The 18,954-nt window shown below is 39.5% G+C and overlaps 2 long non-coding RNA genes across 2 annotated transcripts; one reads left to right on the top strand and one right to left on the bottom strand.

The window, feature by feature from the left end:
* Nucleotides 1–1,519: 1,519 nt before the first annotated feature.
* LOC115280629 lies at nucleotides 1,520–17,769 on the bottom strand. The gene is made up of 2 exons (XR_003903860.1): nucleotides 17,299–17,769; nucleotides 1,520–1,646 (listed from the first exon to the last, which is right to left on the bottom strand). It is a non-coding gene; the product is annotated as an uncharacterized LOC115280629 (long non-coding RNA).
* On the top strand, nucleotides 16,485–18,129 carry LOC115280630. Its single transcript, XR_003903861.1, has 3 exons — nucleotides 16,485–16,739; nucleotides 17,031–17,192; nucleotides 17,359–18,129. It is a non-coding gene; the product is annotated as an uncharacterized LOC115280630 (long non-coding RNA).
* The last annotated feature ends 825 nt before the right edge of the window (nucleotides 18,130–18,954 follow it).

The following is an 18,954-nucleotide window of genomic DNA, read 5'->3' on the forward strand; positions in this document are numbered from 1 at the left end:
TATGTGCCCTAAGAGCCACATCTGTTGATGTAAAATTGCAAGTAGAGGCTTTAGCCAAGCATACAGCAGAGACCTTTAACTAAGCCCAACATGTAGTCACCCACAGATGCAAAAGGTGGCCCTCCCAAAACAGCCTTTGATATCCTGACTGCAGCTCAAGGAGGAATACTTTATTAAAACAGAGCATTATGTATAGACTTCAGATTACCACAAAGATGTGACAGGGTTACCAAAAGAAATAAATAATCAAGTTGACATTTTAAAGGACCCCTTCCTCTCCTTTAATGATTGGTTAAACTCCTGGACTGGAGGAGAATTTTGGACAACTATCAAAGATCTTTTGGGGCTCCTGGGTGACTTAGTCTGTTAAGCATCCAACTCTTAATTTCAGCTCAGGTCATGATCTCAGGGTTCATGGGATCAAACCCTGTGTCAGGTTGTGTGCTGATAGCATTAAGCCTGCTTGGGATACTCTCGCTCTCCCTCTCTCTCTCTCTCTGGCCCTCCCCTACTCTTGTTCTCTCGATCTCTCTCCAAGTAAACTTTAAAAGATAAATAAAATTAAAATTAAAGATCTTTTAGAGGTGTCTGGCTCAGTCGGCTGAGTGTCCAACTTTGGCTTAGGTCATGATCTCATGGCTTGTGAGTTCAGGCGCCCAAATGGGGCTTGATGCTGTCAGTGCAGAGCCCACTTCAGATCCTCTGTCCTTTCTCTCTGCCCCTCCCCTACTTGTGCTCTCCCAAAAATAAATTTTAAAAATACGTTTTAAAAAAGCTGTCTTATTCAGGCTGCTATTTTTCATAATAAAATAATTATTTTTTATTATTACTATAAATACATTATAAATTATGAATATATAATACATTATAAATAATAATTATTATTATTGTATTTTGTGTCTTTTCCAATGTCTCTCTGCCTGATGCCAAGCCAACAGATGATCCTTTCTACTCAGGGAAATTCATATTTGTTGTGTACCTTGGATTCAGTGCTCTGCCTTCTACAGTTCCTACATAAATTCCCACGGACTAATGTTGACCCACACGTAGTGACATCTCCATACCCCTCATTCAGCAAGAAGAAGCTACTGAAGATGAGACCTCTGCCCAAATACCAAGGATTTATTATTATTGATTTGTCAGGTGGGGGACTTAGAGGCTGCTCTGAGGCAATGGCTTGAGCAATGGAAATTTGAGCAAAGCCAAAGGGCCCACATCAACCATTCAGCTGAATGCAGGCAGGCTCATTAGGCCAACCACCTGCCATTGGCCCCAGGCCCTAACTGACTGATGGCACAGTTACTTATAACCAGGCACAGTTACCGAAAGAGAGGAAATCCCATACAATCCCACAACTATAGCCCCTCATCACCACTTCATCCAGACAGTCTCTCCTTTGCTAAACTGTCCACTGCTCCATTGCAGTATATTCAATAAACTTCTACCACTTTGATTCTGCCTCAGGAGAATTCTTTCACTTCTAGCCCCTACCCAATTGGATTGCACCACACTGTGTGAATTAAAGCAATAGACATTTATTTCTCACAGTTCTGGAGGCTGGAAGTCCAAGATCAAGGTGATGACAGATTTAGTTTCTGGTGAGAGTTGTCTTCCTGGCTCTTCCAGATGACCACCTTGTCTTCTCACTGTGTGTTCCCATGGCAGAGAGAGGGAGAAGCAAGATTTCTGTTCTCAGTCCCATCTTGAGGCATCAATCCCATCTTGAGACCCCACTCTCATGACCTCATATAAACCTAATTACTTCACAAAGGAATAATCTCCAAATACCATCATATTGGGGGTAGGGCTTCAACATACAAACTTTGGCCAACAAAAGCATCCAGTCCACAATATGTGCCAGGGTACTTTTCATCTATAGCATTCTTCTCCCAAAACCAATTATCCAATCAAATCTATGAGAAAACATCAGACAAACCCAAATTGAAAGACAGTCTACAAAATCTCTGACCTGTTCTCCTCAAAACTATCAAGATCATGAAAAACAAATAATAAAGATTGATAAAATTGTTACAGACCATGTTATAGACCTGGCAACTAAAGGTGGTTCCTAGGTTATAAGAACAGAAAAAAGATGTCATGAAAAACCTGGTGAAATCTGAATAAAGTCTGTTGAGTACTTAATAGCATTGTATTGATGTTAAGGCATTGTTTTTGACAGACCTAACAAGGTTAGGTAAGACATTTATATCAAGGGAAACTGGATAAAGGATAAACTATTTTGCAACTTTCTGTAATTGAAAAATCATCACAAAAATGTTTATTTAAACACCTTTGTTATTTGAAGATAGCAGGGCCTTAAAAAGCCAAAATCCCTGAGAAAAGTGCATTGAAGTGAGACTGGCCTTATGCCCAGTTTCCCTCTGAAGCATTAGCCATAGGGTTAATAAGTGCCATAGGGCTGAGAAGCTCAGAAGCTTCCCCACAGGGTCTTTGCTGCTCCATAAGCAGTGTTGGGCCTGAAGTCTTGGGAATTGAGCAGTGTTCTCAGCAGTCTCACATGACTAGGAAGAACAAAGCTGAAGTCTAGGGCTCACCAAAGAGTTGTAAGGCCCTCAGAACCCCAGTTCGTGTCCCAGGACAGCTATACCTGAGGAATGAAGGTGAAATGGAAATAGTATGATCCTTCTATAACTAAAACTTGGTTTCAAACCAACTCAGGCTCAGATTGGTTGAAGGTAATCTGCATGTATTCAAGCTGCAGCCAGAGGTAGAAGTAGATCCCCTCTGGAGGAAAGTAATATCATGAGGGCCTCAAATTATTTCTAAAAATGTTTATACACAAAGCCTGGCATTCAGTAAAAAGATCTAAGTGAAGTGGGATATGGTGAAAAGGCTAAACATACATAGACTTGGAATTTCAGAATGAGAGAAAAAGAGAGAATGGAAAAGCAGTTCTATTTGAAGAGAATATGGCTGACTGGTAGAAGATATCATGTGTTTGATAATCTTAGATTCACAACGTTCTTTGAGTGTCAAGAAGAATAAATATAAAGAAAACCACATCTGGTTACACCATACTAAAACTGCTGAAACTCAAAGATCAAAAACAGTATTTAAAAGCAACCAGAGGGAAAATGACACCTACTTTCAAAAGAACGATGATAAGATTAGACATTTTTGAACAGAAATTATGGAAGCCTGGAGGACAATTCAACAGAATCTTTATGAAGCCCAAACAAAATAATTCCCAATCTAGGCTGAGAAGACCAACTCACAGACCAGAAGGCCCTGTTGGTGGTAAACTCAGGAGTACTTTTGTCTCAAAGTACTAGCTGTTGAGCCTATAGCTCTCAAGTGAGGCCTGTCTGTGTGAAACTAGTGAGAAGGAGGGGCTCAGCTCTGCTAAATGCCACTATGCATAGAATAACGTTTTGGGAAGCTACCTAATGCATAAGCTTTTAATGCTGTAAATTATAGTAGCTAAAATTAAATGCCACTTAACTTTTTCAGAGATGAATTCATGGACAGCCTGGTCAAAGTCAAAGTTTTTTGATGTATAAAACTTTATAAATGGAACTATTCCATCGATAAGCAAAGTGTAATGAAAACCTGTCGAGATGGGTAGTATGTAATTTCTGCACAGGTCATGTTTAGTAATACATCACTGTATACCGGTCAGGAATCTTGCTCCAATAAAGGAACATAAAGATTTTTTTCAAAAAAAAAATAATTCCCAATCTAGACCTCTATTCTCAATAAAAATATCCTTCCAAAATTCAGGTAAAGTAAAAATATTGCCAGTCAAATAAAACTGAGAATGCATTTCTAGTAGATGGGAATAAAAAAATACTAATGAGAGCAACATTAAGATTAATAGCTGACTTATCAGAAACCATGAAGGCTAGGGGTGTCTGGGTGGCTCAGTCCATTAAGTGTCCAACTTCAGTTCAGGTCATGATCTCACAGCTTGTGAGTTCAAGCCCCACATTGGGCTCTGTGCTGACAGCTCAGAGCCTAGAGCCCATTTTAGATTCTGTGTCTCCCTCTCTCTTTGCCCCTCCCCTGCTCATGCTCTGTCTCTCACTCCTTCAAAAATAAATAAACATTAAAAATAAAACAAGAGACCACAAAAGCTAGAAGGCAGTGTAATAATATAGTCAATATGCTGGGGGTAGACAGAGATTATCAACCGAGAATTCTATATCCAGCAAAACTATACTTTAAACATTTAGAAATTCACAGAAAATTAGTCACTAGTAGACTTTTTCTTTCAGAAATACTAATAGGAATATTTTAAGCTGAAATGAAAGGACATTAGACAATAACTTGAATACACACAAAGAAAGAGTAACAGTGAGGGGCACCTGGGTGGCTCAGTTGGTTAAGTGTCCGACTTTGACTCAGTCTGACTTTAGCTCAGGTCATGATCTTGCGATTTGTGGGCTCAAGTCCCACATCAGGCTCTGTGCTGACAGCTTGGAGCCTGGAGCCTGGTTCAGATTCTGTATCTCCTTCTCTCTCTGCCTCTCTTTCTGCCTCTCCCCTGCTCATGCTCTGTCTCTCTCTGTCTCAAAAATAAAAAACATTAAAATCTTTTTTAAAAAAGAGTACCAGTGAAAGTAACTACATAAATAAATACAAGACAGTATAAATGCATTTTTGTTTATAATTCTTTTCTGCTTTAAAAAAACACTACTATATAAAATAATAATTATAAAACTCTGTTAATGGGCTTATAATATACAAAGATGCAATTTGTATGACAATAAAAAGCACAAAGCCATAGCAAAGAAACGAAGCTATATTGGAGCAAAGTTTTTATACAAAATTGAGATGAAGTTGATATTAATCCAAACTAGATTGTTTTATTTTTTAAGTTTATTTATTTATTTATTTTGAGAGAGAGAGAGTGAGAGAAAGAGAGAGAAAGAGCCAGTGGGCGAGGGACAGAGAAGGGAGAGAGAGAGAGAATCCCAAGCAGGCCCTGCACTGTCAGTGCAGAGCCCGACATGGGGCTTGAACTCACAAACTGAGATCCTGACCCAACCTGAGCCAAAGTCAAGAGTCCAATGCTCAACTCACTGAGCCACCCAAGTGCCCCTGAACTAGAGTTCTTTAAATTAAGATGTTATTGCAATCCTCAGAGAAGCCATAAGAAGAAGAAGGGATGGGGAAGGTGGAGAAGAAGTAGGAGGAGGAGGAGGTGATGGAGAAAAAGGAGGAGGAGGAGGAGGAGAAAGAGGAGGAAGAAAAAGCAGAAGAGAATTAAGCTAACATATGATAAAATGTCAGTTTAATGTAAAAGGAAACAGTAATCCCAAATAGCATAACAAAAAATATGTAAGATGTGTAGAAAACAAATAGCAAAACAGTGGGCATAAATCCTACCTTATTAATAGTTCCATAAAATATAAGTGAGTTAAACACTTCCATCAAAAGGAAGAGACTGGAAAAATTGATTTTTAAATGATCCAACACTGCCCTGTATATGAGACACATTTTAGACTAAATGATGCGATAGGGTAAAAAAAAAAAGAACAAAAAAAGATATATCATGTAAATATTAGCCAAAGACTGCTAAAGTGGCTATACTAATATCAGACAAAATAAACATTAAGACAACAATTTTTACTAGAGACAAAAAAAGGCATCATGTAATGATAAAAGATTCAATCCATCAGGAAGATCTAACAATTGTAAGCATGAATGTATGTAATGACAGAACTCAAATACATAAAATACATGAGAAAATACATAACATAGCATAAAGAGAGGGGCAGAGTAAATAGAGTTAAAATCTTCTAAGGAACTTCCACCATCCAGAAAAATAAAAGTACTAACTTATAAAGGATGCATATTGTAATCTCTAAGTAACTCCTTAATGAATAAAAAAAAACTATAACTCACAAAATTATAGAAATGGAAAACTGTTGGGGGGCAAATACCCAATTAATCCAGGAGAAGGAAAGAAAAAGAAGAATGAACATTAAACCATTCAGTTGCAAATTAAATGGTAGAGTTAAAATTTCAATATATTATACTTAATATAGTGTAAATAAACTAAATACACAAATTAAAATATACTGATTGTTAGCTGGGATTTTTGAAACTGTATATTGTTTGTAAGGGATTATTTTATATAAAGATACAGAAAAGTTGGATACAAGAGAATGAGAAAAAATACAAACAGTAGCATTAACCAAAAAGAAACTGGAGAAGCTATTTTAATATCAGACAAAGTGGACTATCAGAAATAGAGATATTTCATAGTAATAAAAGGGTCCATCCACCATCACTCTATAAAAACTCTAAATCTATAAGCACCTAACAACATCTTCTCTAATAATATAAAGTAAAAGCCATAGAATTAAAAGGAGAAATAAACTCACATCATACCAGGAGATTTTAATACAACTTTCTCCTAACTGATACACAGACTAAAAATCAATAGATATAGAAACAACTCAAACAACATGATTAATGCATCTCACCCAATGAACATATATGGAACACTACACTCAACAACTGCATAATATACATTCTTTTCAAGTACACATGGTAAACATTTGTAAGTGAACGTATGTTTGGCCATAAAACAAGTCTCAACAAATTTCAATAATTAAAATCATATGACAAAATAAGCTAGATGTTAATTATAGAAGGAAAATTAGAAAGTTCCCTAAGAGTTTACAATTTAAGCAACATACTTATCAATAACCCAAGGATCAGAAAAGAAATTACAGGAGAAATTACAAAATATTTTTTTAAGTTTATTTATTGAGAGAAAGAGAGAAAGAGAGAGAGAGAGAGAGAGAGAGAGAGAGAGAGAGAGAGAGAGAGAGAATCCCAAGCAGGCTCCATACTGTCAGTGCATAGCCTAATGCCAGGCTCGAACTCATGAACCAAACCATGAGATGATGACCTGAGCTGAAATCAAGAGCCACTCAGGTGCCCCTAGAAAATATTTTGAAGGAAATTATAAAAGTAACATATTAATACTTCTGGGCTGCTGTTTAGGTTATGATTAGAGAAAACAGTGTAGACCCAAATGCATGTATTAGAAAACAATGCTCAAAATCAATTATCTCAATATTCCAGAGCAAGTAGTTAGAAGATAGCAAATTAAATGCAAGAAAAGTGAAGGGAGGTAATGATAAAGGTAACAACAGAGATTAATAAAGTTGAAAACAAATCTGCGAAAAAGAGCATCAAATAATTTACATTTGGGACACCTGGCTAGCTGAGTCAGTAGAGCATACAGCTTTTGGTCGTGGGCTTGTGAGTTCAAGCCCACATTGGGGGTAGAGTTTATGTAAAAAAAATTTTTTAATTACATTTATAAGTCCCCTAGCAAAGCTAATTTAGAATAAAAATAAGAAAGACACAATATATTGATACCAGGAACAAAATGGAGCATATTACAGATCTCACCTATTAGAAAGATAGTAGAAGAACATTATAAATACTTTGACAGTGAATTTGAAAATTTAAATAAAATAGACAAATTTCTAGAAAACTACAATTTACAAGAATTTACATGAAGTAAATAAATATATATATATAAAGTATCTTAACTATATTGAAGAAATCAAATCTGTAGTTTAAAACCTTCCTACAATGAAAATGTTAAGTCCAGGGGGCTTCCTTGGTGAATATACCAAGCATTTAAAGAAGAAACAGCACCAATCATAAACTCTTGCAGAAAATAGTTGAAGACACATTTCGCAGCTTATAGTATGAGATCATGTAACCTTAATCCCAAAATCTGACAAGGATGTTACAGTAAAGGAAAATTAATTACCTACTGATGTTTCTGAGAAACATAGATGGAAAAAAAAATAGCAAATCAAATTCAGCAACATACGAAAAGGATAACATACCAAAGCAAAGTTGGGTTTATTCCAGGAACAAAAGGTAGGGCCAATAGCTAAATATCAGTCATTTTCAATGCCCGTGGGTGGCTCAATCTGTTGAGCGTCCAACTTCAGCTCAGTCATGGTCTCATGGTTGTGGGTTTAAGCCCCAAGTCAGGCTTTGCGTTGGCAGCACAGAGACTGCTTCAGATTCTCTGCCTCCCTCAATTCTCTGCCCCTCCACCATGTGCACTCTCTCTCTCAAAAATGAACACTAAAAATTTTTAATAAAATAAATAAAATCACTGTAACTCAGTATATCAGTAAAATTAAGAAGAAAATTTCATAAAACATCAATAGATACAGAGAAAGCATTTGCTAAAATTCAATCCCATTCACAATAAACAGAAGCAAAAAATTTTTTTACATCTTAAAAAGAATTTTAGACTTCAAGAAAAATTCAAAAACAGTGCAGAGTTCCCATGTTCTCTTAACTACCTTACATAACCATAGTGCAAGTCAGGAAATTGATGCTCATACAATATGATCAATTAATTTATCGACCATGTTCACATTTTTCTACTTTTCCCATTAACGACATTTTCTGATCCAGGATCCAATCCAAGATCCCACTTTTTCTTTACTTGTCATGTCCACTGATTTTACTCCAACTTGAGAAAGTTTCTTGATTGTTATTTTTCATGACCTTAACATTTCCAAAATGTATTACAAAATGGTGTTGTGCCAGAAGGCAACTTTCTTAATCTGACAATGAATATGCTTTTTAAATCTACAGCACACTTCACACCCAAGAGGATGGCTATAATAAAAAAAAAATGGGAAATAACAAGTGTTGATAAGGACATGGAGAAATTGGAACCCTCATATGCTGCTGGTGGGATGTAAAATGTTTCAGCCGAAGTGGAAAGCAGGTTAGTGATTCCCCAAACACATACACAGCAAGTTGGTGGTTAAGCGCAGAATTAGTATATGGCCCAGTAATTCCACTCCTATGTTAGCTGAAAAGAATTGAAAACAGGGATTCAAACAAATCCTTTGACATGAATGTCCATAGTGGTGCTATTCACAATAGCCAAAGAATTGAAGACAACTTGAATGTCCATCAACAGATGCCTGTCCATCAACATTGTGGTATATGTACACGATGGAATATTATTTCACATAAAAAGAAATGAAGGACCAATATATGCTACATGGATGAATCTTGAAGCTGTCATGCTAAGAGAAAGAAGTAAAAAAAAAAGATAACATGTATGATTTCATTTAGTATATGAAATATATAGAACCGGTAAATCCAGGGATGCTTGGGTGGCTCAGTTGGTTAAACTTCTGGCTCCTGATCTTGGCTCAGGTCATGATCTCATGGTTCAGGAGTTTGAGCCCTACGTCAGGCTCTGTGCTGACAATGTGGAGCCTGCTTGGGATTCTCATTCTCCCTCTCTGTCTGTCCCTCCCCTGCTCATTCATTTTCTTTCTCAAAATAAATAAACTTTAAAAACAACAACAACGACAGATAAATCCATAGAAACAGAAAGTAGATTGGTAATTGCCAGAAACAAGGGTTTGGGGGGGAATGGGGAGTATCTGCTTAATGGGGACAGGATGTTATTTGTAGTCTTGGAAATGTTTTGGAAGTAGAGGGGGAATGGATCAAGAAGATATGGTATATATACACAATGGAATATTACATGGCAATGAGAAAGAATGAAATATGGCCATTTGTAGGAAAGTGGATGGACCTCGAGGATGCCATGCTAAGTGAAATAAGTCAGGCAGAGAAGGACAGATACCATATGTTTGCACTCATAGGTCTAACAGGAGAACAGGAGAAACCTAATGGAGGACCAGGGGGAGGGGAAGAAGGAAAGAGAGTTGGGGAGAGAGAGGAACGCAAAATTTGAGAGACTATTGAATACCGAAAACGAACCGAGGGTTGAAGGGGAAGGGGGAGGGGAGAATAGAGGTGGTGGTGATGGAGGAGGGCACTTGTGGGGAAGAGCACTGGGTGTTGTATGGAAACAAATTTGACAATAAACTATTGGGAAAAAAAAGGAAGTAGATAGAGGGGGTGGTTGCAAAATATTGTGAGTTACTAAATACCACTAAATTGTTCTGTTGAAAGTAGTTAATTTTATGGTACATGAATTTCATCTCAAATTTTAAAATTCTATGGCATACATCATACTTAATGGTAAAATGTTAAAACAGTTCCACTGAGATCAGAAGAAAGATGCCTATTATCACCACTTCTATTTAACACTCTAGTAGAGGTCTTAGCCAGTGCAATAGTTATAGATAAGAAAAGGAAGGGGAAGAGGAAGAAAAAGAAGGGGTGGGGGGGGCTGGTGGAGGAAGGAGGAAGGGAAGGGAGAAACAAAATGCATAAGGATCAGTAAGGGAGAAGTAAAAATTGTCATTATGCATAGATGGCATTATTATGTACCTAGAAGATCTAAACACATTTACAGATAAACTGTTACACTCTATGAGTGAATTTAGATACAAGATCAAAAATTTTTTATATCCATTGCATTTCTATCTAATTAGAAATTGGAGAAAAAATAAAAAAACATCAAGGATCTAAAGGTAAATGAATAAAGATAACAAAACTGGGCAGAACCTTTACACAGAAAGGTATAAAATTTTATTAAGGAATCTTAAAGAAGATTTACAAAAAGGAAAGTATATCTTAGGTTCATGGATTGAAATACTCATTATTTTTAAGAGATCAGTTCTCCCTAACTTGATCTATAGATTTAGTGCAATCACAAAAATCCCAGCAGTTTTTGTTTTGGGGTTTGTTTCTTTGTTTATATTTTTAGGGACAGAGGGTAAAATTAGCAAGCCAATTATAGAATTTATAGAAAATACAAAAGGCCAGGAATACCTAAGACCACCTTAAAAAATAAGGATGCAGCTGGAAGACTTAGACTATATAGTAAGAAGATAGTCTTGTACTAATATAAGATGTGAAAGGACTGTCCAGTTCTTTCGTTAACAACTCAGGCAACAACAGATATTGGAGAGAATGTGGAGAAAGCGGAACTCTTTTGCACTGTTGGTAGGTCACACATTTGTAGGTGATTATGACAAGGTGACGTTGCAGTACAGTCGGGGAAAAATGAATCTTTTCAATAAAGGAGGCTAGGTGAACTGAATATCCATTCAGGAAATAATATGCATCTCGGCTTCTAATTTAATACCATGCATAAAAGTCAAATCCACGTAGATTGTAGATCTAAATCTAAAAGACAAAACAATAAAGCTTCTTGAAATTAGAATAAAAAATATATTCATGTCCTTATATCAGGCAAAATTTCTTTTCTTTATAATGTTTCTTTGCTTGTTTTGAGAAAGAGAGAGCGGGAGGGGCAGAAAGAGAGAGAGAGAGAGAGAGAGAGAGAGAGAGAATCTCAAGCAGGCTCCATGCTGTCAGCATAGAGCCCCACATGGGGCTTGATCTCACAAACCTTGGGAATATGACCTGAACTAAAATCAAAGGCAATTGATGGAATGGGAGAAGAAATTTGCACATGACATATCAGATAAAGGGTTAGTACCCAAAATCTATAAAGAACTTACCAAACTCAACACCCAAGAAACAAATAATCCAGTGAAGAAATGGGCAAAAGACATGAATGGAGACTTTTCCACAGAAGCACTCAGATGACATGAAAAGATGCTCACGATCACTCATCATCAGGGAAACAAATGAAAACCACAATGGGATACCACCTCACACTGGTCACAATGGCTAACGTTAACTCAGGCAACAACAGATATTGGAGAGAATGTGGAGAAAGGGGAACTCTTTTGCACTGTTGCTAGGAATGCAAACTGTTGCAGCCACTCTGGAAAACAGTATGAAGTTTTCTCAAAAAATTAAAAGTAAAACTACTCTATGACCCAGCAATTGCATTATAGGTATTGATCCAAAGGATACAGGAGTGCTGATTTGAAGAAGCACATGTATTCCAATGTTTATAGCAGCATTATCAACAATAGGCAAATTATGGAAAGAGCCCAAATGTCCATTGACTGATGAATGGGTAAAGAAGATATGTATTGGAATATTACTCGGTGATAAAAAAGAATGAAATCTTGCCATTTGCAACAATGTGGATGGAACTAGAAAGTATTATGCTAAGCAAAATAAGTGAGTCAGAGAAAGACAAATGTCATACGATTTCACTCATATGTGGAATTTGAGAAACCCAGCACATAAACATAGGGGAAGAGAAGGAAAAATAAGATAAAAACAGAGAGGGAGGCAAACCATAAGAGACTCTTAAATACAGAGAATAAATTGGGGGTTGCTGGAGAGGGAGGGGGTGGGGGAATGGGCTAAATGGGTGATGGGTATTAGGGAGAGCTCTTTTGGGGATGAGCACTGGGTGTCATATGAACGAGATGAACCACTGGGTTCTACTTCTGAAGCCAAGAAGACACTAGTTGTTAACTAACTTGAATTTAAATTAAAAAAGAGAAAGAAGAAGTTGGACCCCTAACTGACTGAGCCAGCTAGTCTCTCCCAGGCAAAATTTCTTAAACAGGACACAAAGAAGCACTAACCATAAAATAATAATAGACAAATTGGACGACATTAAATTTCAGAACTTCTGTTTATCTAACAACACCATTAAGAGAGTAAAAAGGCAAGTTACAGAATGAGAAAAGATTTTTGCAGTACATATTGACAGAGATCGAATATCCAAAATACACAAAGAACTGAAAATTTGTTTGAAATGATTGACAATTCAACAGAAAAAAAAAGAAAAGCAAATGTCTAGACTGTAAAAGAGGATCTCCAAATGGCCAGGAAACTTGTAAAAAAAAAAAAAAAGGTGTTGATTCTTATTAGTCATCAGAGAAACAAAAAACCACAGTAATTTACTGCACACCCTCCAGAATACCCCAAATGCCATGCCGTGTCTCAGCTTGGCAGCTACATGGTGAAAGTGAGGCTCTCGGGCACTGTTGGTGAGGGTTGGTACAACCACTTAGAAAATGCTTCCGTGCTATGTATGAAAAGTGAACACAAGGATGTCTAATGACCAGCTAAGTATACATGCAGTGAAACACGCACATAGACATCTAAGGTCACGTATGAGAATATGTATAGCGGAATTTCTTTTAAAAGACAAATAATGAGATGAAGTGCCTCGGTGGTTCAGCATCCAACTTCAGCTCAGGCCTGATCTCATAGTTTGTGGGTTTGGGCCCCTCATCAGTCTCTGCTGTCAGCACAGAACCCACTTCAGATCTTCTGTCCCCCTCTTTCTCTGCCACTCCCCCTCTCTCTTAAAAATAATAAACATTTAGGAGTGTCTGGATGGCTCATTCAGTTAGGCTTCTGTCTTTGGCTCAGATCCTGATCTCACAGTTTGTGAGTTCGAGCCCTGCATTGGGCTCTGACAGCTCAGAGCCTGAAGCCTACTTCATATTCTGTGTCTCCTCTCTTTATCCCTCCCCTGCTCAAGCTCTGTCTCTCTTTCTCTCTCAAAAATAATACACACTAAGTAATAATAATACTAAACATTTTTAAAAAGACAACAAATGAGAATAATCCAAATATTCATAAATAGGAGAATGGATGTAATATGTGCATATTCGCTCAGTGGATTACTACATAGACGAATCCAATGAACTATGGGTACACCCAGATGGTCTCATAATGTTAAGGGAAAGAAGCTGAGCATAGACGAGTTTGTACTTTGATTCTACTGATGGAAAGTTCAGACACAGATCAAACTCATTTCTGATATTAGAAGTCAGAAGAAAGGTCCTGTGAGGAATGGAAAATGGCTGACAAAGGCCACAGTGGGCTTTCAGGGGTCTCTTCAGCTAATTTGTCCAAATGGCAGTTATAGGAGTGTGCTCGCTTTGTGGAGATTCATCAAGGTGCACATTTTCCTTGTTTATGTTCAATACATTTGTTTATTTTTAAGTGATGTAGCTTACACACATCAATCTCAAGTAAATCTGTAAATACAGATTTTCAAAAAAGCCCACATCTGGTTGCTGCCCTTTGCTTATGCGGACTGCAACTTTGACCTTGCTTGAAACCCCCTACCATTTCCCAGCTCTTTCATGGAGTCTCCGAAGGGAAACTTCTCAGTGTTTACAAAATAGTCTGTCAAACATTTCGACTTTTGCAAACACCACAAAAGTTGTTGTATAGAGAGTCAAAATCAAAATCCAAGGTAGGGCTCAATTGGGAGAACCTGCCGTCAAAAATAAGACCACATACTGCGATTAGTTTTCTGAATTTACCATCATTTTTCCCTTATATAAATCCACCTTATCCCCTTTAGCAGTTGTATAATAATCTCTTCTATAGCTTTACAGAATTTCTCATAACAAATCACCTTTTAAAAGGCATTTAAGTTATTTTCAACACTTGGTGTTTGTATAAAATCTCCCAGTGAATATTCTAGCACATACATGTTTTCCATTTGACTATTCTTTTTTCATTAGAAAAAATTATTTGAAGTCAAATATCAAGTCAAAGAGTCCACAGGTGACTGAGGGTTTGGAAACAGGTCACCATCTCACCTGCAGAAAGGCTGTCAGCATTTACCTCTCCCTCCAACCCCCACTCCTGCCCTGGCCAACACTGTCTACTCAGTCTTTTTAATCTTTGCCAAATTTGATGCATGAAAATAACGTCTTATCAGTTTAATTACCATTTCTGTGACACTCAGCAAGATTGAAGTGGTCACTGACAGTTCTGTTATGGAATCTCCCATTTTTAGTGAGGTCTACTTCTTAGGAATTTTTTAAGTTTTGGGGTTTTTTGTTTGCTTTGCTGTGTTGTGTTTGTTTTACTTTAAGAAAGAGAGAGAAAGTGAGCTGGAGAGGAGCAGAGAAAGAGAGATGGAGAAATAGAGAATCCCAAGCAGGCTCCACACTGCCAGTGCAGAGCCTGATGCAGGGCTCGAACTCATGGACTGGGAGATCATGACTTAAGCCACAATCTAGAGTCGGATGCCCAACCAACTGAGCTACCCACGCACCCCTACTTTTTATGAATTTTTAGAGAGTTGTTCATACATGACAGAGATTCATCATATTTCTATCACATATGAAGCAACTATTATTTCTGTTTGACATTTAACTTTACGTTTGATTTGTGCTCTGTCATGTAATGCAGAAATTCTTAATTGTCATAGGTAAAGTCTGTCCATTTTTCCCCTTGATTTAAAAAAAATTTTTAATGTTTATTTTTGAGAGAGAGAGAGAGAGAATACAAGCATGGGAAGGGCAGCGAGAGAGGGAGACACAGAATCCGAAGCAGGCTCCAGGCTCTGAGCTGTCAGCACAGAGCCCAGTGTGGGGCTCAAAGCCACGAACTGTGAGGTCATGACCTGAGCCGAAGTCAGATGCTTAACAAACTGAGCCACCCATGCATCCCTTCCTTTGATTTCTGTCTTTGGTACCAATGCAAAGAAACATTTTCCGCACCCCAAAGACCATAAAAGTATTTTCCTCTGTCTTCCAACCCAAGGTCACACTGTTCATAAACAGTAAAGCCAGAATTTGAACATGAGTTCATCTTACCTAATACTGTGTGTGTGTGTGTGTGTGTGTGTGTGTGTGTGTGTGTGTGTACCTCCTTACTATACTGCTAGGAGAAAGAGCAAATATCTCTGAATGCTAAAAATAAGGTTATCTTGGGGCGCCTGGGTGGCTCAGTCAGTTAAGTGTCCGACTTCGGCTCAGGTCATGATCTCACAGCTCGTGGGTTCAAGCCTCGGTGTCAGGCCCTGTACTGACAGCTCAGAGGCTGGAGGCTGTCTTTGGATTCTGTGTCTCCCTTCTCTCTGACCTTCCCCTGCTAATGCTATCTCTATCTCTCTCTCACAAAAATAAATAAAAATCATTAAAAATTAAAAAAAGAATAAACTTATCTTTAACTTATTTTTCCTTACCTGTTTTTTCACACATCTGTACAATAAGCCATGATTATATAGCGGTTAAGAGCAGAAACTCAAGCCAGACAGCTCTGTTACTGCTTAGCCTCCTGACTCCAGGAAGCTTACCTGTGTTCCTGGATTTACTCATAAGATGGGGGAAATGATAGTACCTGTTTTTGTCCAAATTCAATGGATTAAGATATATTAGAGCAGTGCTGGTATGTCATAAATTCAATATAAGCTTTTGTTTTAATGAACACATACCACTTATATAATAAAAACCAACTAAAGTTATTTTTAAAATGAGAATCCGCTGTTATTAGGGCAAGGAACTGAAAAGCCCATTAGCCCAGTTCCCTGGAGAGCTGTCCCGGGATTCCAGAACAAGCTATGCACTACCCAGGCCTCACACTCAGCGTGGTCAGGATCGAGCCCCCAAGAGGACACAGCAGCCAGACCCTGCCCCCAGCCACGGCCCCTATTTGTTTCCAACCACCAGAATTTTCTGATCCCAACTAGCATTTTAGGTAAAGAACAAATATTTGGAGGACAAAAAGGAAAAGGAAAAGTGTCTAATTCGTTCTTTAGACCTGTCCTGAGTTGGGTGTGATCTAGCTGGCCAGATCACACGGCCGTTAATGAGGACACACTGTGCTGTCCTCATAAAGGGATATTATCTCATGAAAACTCACACACACACACACACACACACACACACACACACACACACACTCCTTGAGGCAGACCCAACTGTACGCCCATCTTACAGAGAGGGAAACTAAAGGTAGATGACTTGGCCCAAATTCCCAAAGGTGGTAAGTGGGAGGGCCAGCTTGTCCAGAGGCGGCTTGACCCCCACTGCGTTCTACCGATGCTGCTGCGCTGTTTCTCCTGAGGGTTCTCGGCACCCTGAGCTCTGCTGAGTTTGAAGCAGTCATTGGAAAAATTATCTTCAAAGGAGAGAGGTGTGTCTTCTCTGCTCTTTCTGGTGAGTGCTCTCTCTCTCTCTCTCTCTCTCTCTCTCTCTCTCTGCCTCTGATACAAAATACATCATTTGGGAAAACCCTGGGGCAGTGACGAAGGCCCAGCCAGGCAGGCATTGGGAGGATGCAGCCAGCTTCCCCTCAGTGCTGGGCAGAACATCCACACATGGCCACAGGGAAGGAAAGGGCTCCTGGGTTGCCCTCCATCTGCCAGCCAGGCCAGGGGTCCCACCACTCTGGGCTCTTCACAGCCACTCTAGGGACACCTGGAACAGCCCATCTCTCACTCCTGCCAGGCTGGGCATGTGCCTGCAGCAGCCTCCTCCGCAGCCTGGCTTCACACACCCCTGGGCACCAGCACCTGCCTCAGCAGCATCGAGCCAAGAAAGAAGGTGAAGGTCCAGGAAAGTGCGCTCAGTGTGAAAAGAGCTCTTATTTTGGTTTCACATCACCACGAGGTGAGACAGCATCTTGTTTCGGCCTCTCCACCCCAAGCGACCCACACCCACTCAGCAGCTCTCCTTTTCCACCAGTAGCCCAGACTTCTGGGAACCAAATACTCACAATGGGGGCTTTGAAAATCTGGGCTCTTACTCTACCCTAGAAGCCTGTTTCTTTTCCCAGATCCTTGGCTGAGGCAGAAGAAGGTCCGAGGCAGAGAAAGGATGAGACAGGGTGACAGGTGCCTGCTTGGGGACCTTTAAGTCCAGGCAGCGGCCTGCCAGCCACGTCCAAAGCTCTGAGGTCATTTCCCCTGATACCAGAGACTTGGCGCCTGCTGGAACCCTTGGTGGATTAGAATGCCAGGGGTGCCCCGGATCTGACGCCTCACACCCTGGCGCCTGGCAACGAGACCTGCTCCTCAGAGCCCAGGCCCTGTTGCAGGGGCAGAGACCCCCAAGGCGGGGGCCGTGGGGAGGGTGGTGAGTTGCCAAGACCCTGCCTACACCCTGCAGTGTTGACCTTGGACTCAGGGACACCCAAATGGCAAGGGAAAAGGCAGACCCCTTCTGAAGACCTCAGAAGCTCTTAAATGGAATCCAGCTTATACCCCTGTAGTGTTGATGCCAACAGTTGCTAGGAGACAGCGGACATCACAGGTGCTGGCAGGAGGGGATCCCCAGAGCTCTGTGCAATGCCTGGCCCCCGGCAGCTGCCCCAGCTCTGCCCACAGCCTCAGCCCTTTGCAGGAGCCAGAGGTCACAGCCAGAAGCCAGTGGCTTTGCTGAGAAATCACTTACTCGGAGTATGCAAACTGACAAACCTCGGAGAGGAGGCCAGGGTGGCGGGGAGGACATCGGATCTGTGGGATCTGGGTGCCTCCCTACCTGGCAAGTCACATAGCCTCTTTGAACTTGAGTTTTCTTCCAATAAAATGAGGATAATTAGACAACATCAACTGACCTTCCAAAGGGATTGTTAGAATTAAGAGATAATGGCTAGAGAGGCTCAGTGAGTTACTAGGTGGGTTCAATGCCAGGTACTGTGTCATCAAAAAATAAAGAATTGGACTCACAGCTCCTTGTGAAGGAAGACACACCCGTCCTCCACTTGGCCAAACAAGCTTTACCAAATAAATCATGTCCAGGGTGACTTCTTACCCCATTCTGTTATAAATATATAAATGTGTATGTTGTCCAATGATCTGCAAAAAGTTTAAGATGGTATTTTAAGTGATACATTTTATTAAATATAGTTCCCATAAAGTATAAATAAAATCTGTGAATAAAAGTGTCATCTAACATATGGTTGAGGGGAAGTTATTCATGATCTGTTAATAACTACATCAGTAAGAGGGGACTGCAGGTCGTTTTTACGGTATTCTTTTTGCTTATCTGTATTTTGTATAGTTTCTGCCGTGATTGATGGCTTGAGTGCCTTTTATAAGTAAGCAAAGGGGGTTCTGGACTGCGCTCTGGAGAGGGGACTGCTTCAACACTGGAAGATCCATTTTGTTCAGACTTCTCCAGTGGGGGACCCAGGCTTCCCTGGGCTCTGTTTCACAGTCAAATCCTGTTTGCAAGGAAATCTCCCATGGAAGCCCAATAAGGGGCTCAGGCTCAGGTCGGAGAGCCTGCGCTTCAGACAAGTCCCCAGGCTTTAGCTCCTTAACACTGGCCCATAGGCTCTCTTTGTGAGCAGGGCCTGGCCCCAGCGGAGAGACAAACTTTGTTATTTTTTCATTATTTTGTAATGCTTTTATTTATTTTTAAAAATTTT

The sequence above is a fragment of the Suricata suricatta genome, chromosome 16, assembly GCF_006229205.1.
Source record: "Suricata suricatta isolate VVHF042 chromosome 16, meerkat_22Aug2017_6uvM2_HiC, whole genome shotgun sequence".
Classification (NCBI taxonomy): Eukaryota; Metazoa; Chordata; class Mammalia; order Carnivora; family Herpestidae; genus Suricata; species Suricata suricatta.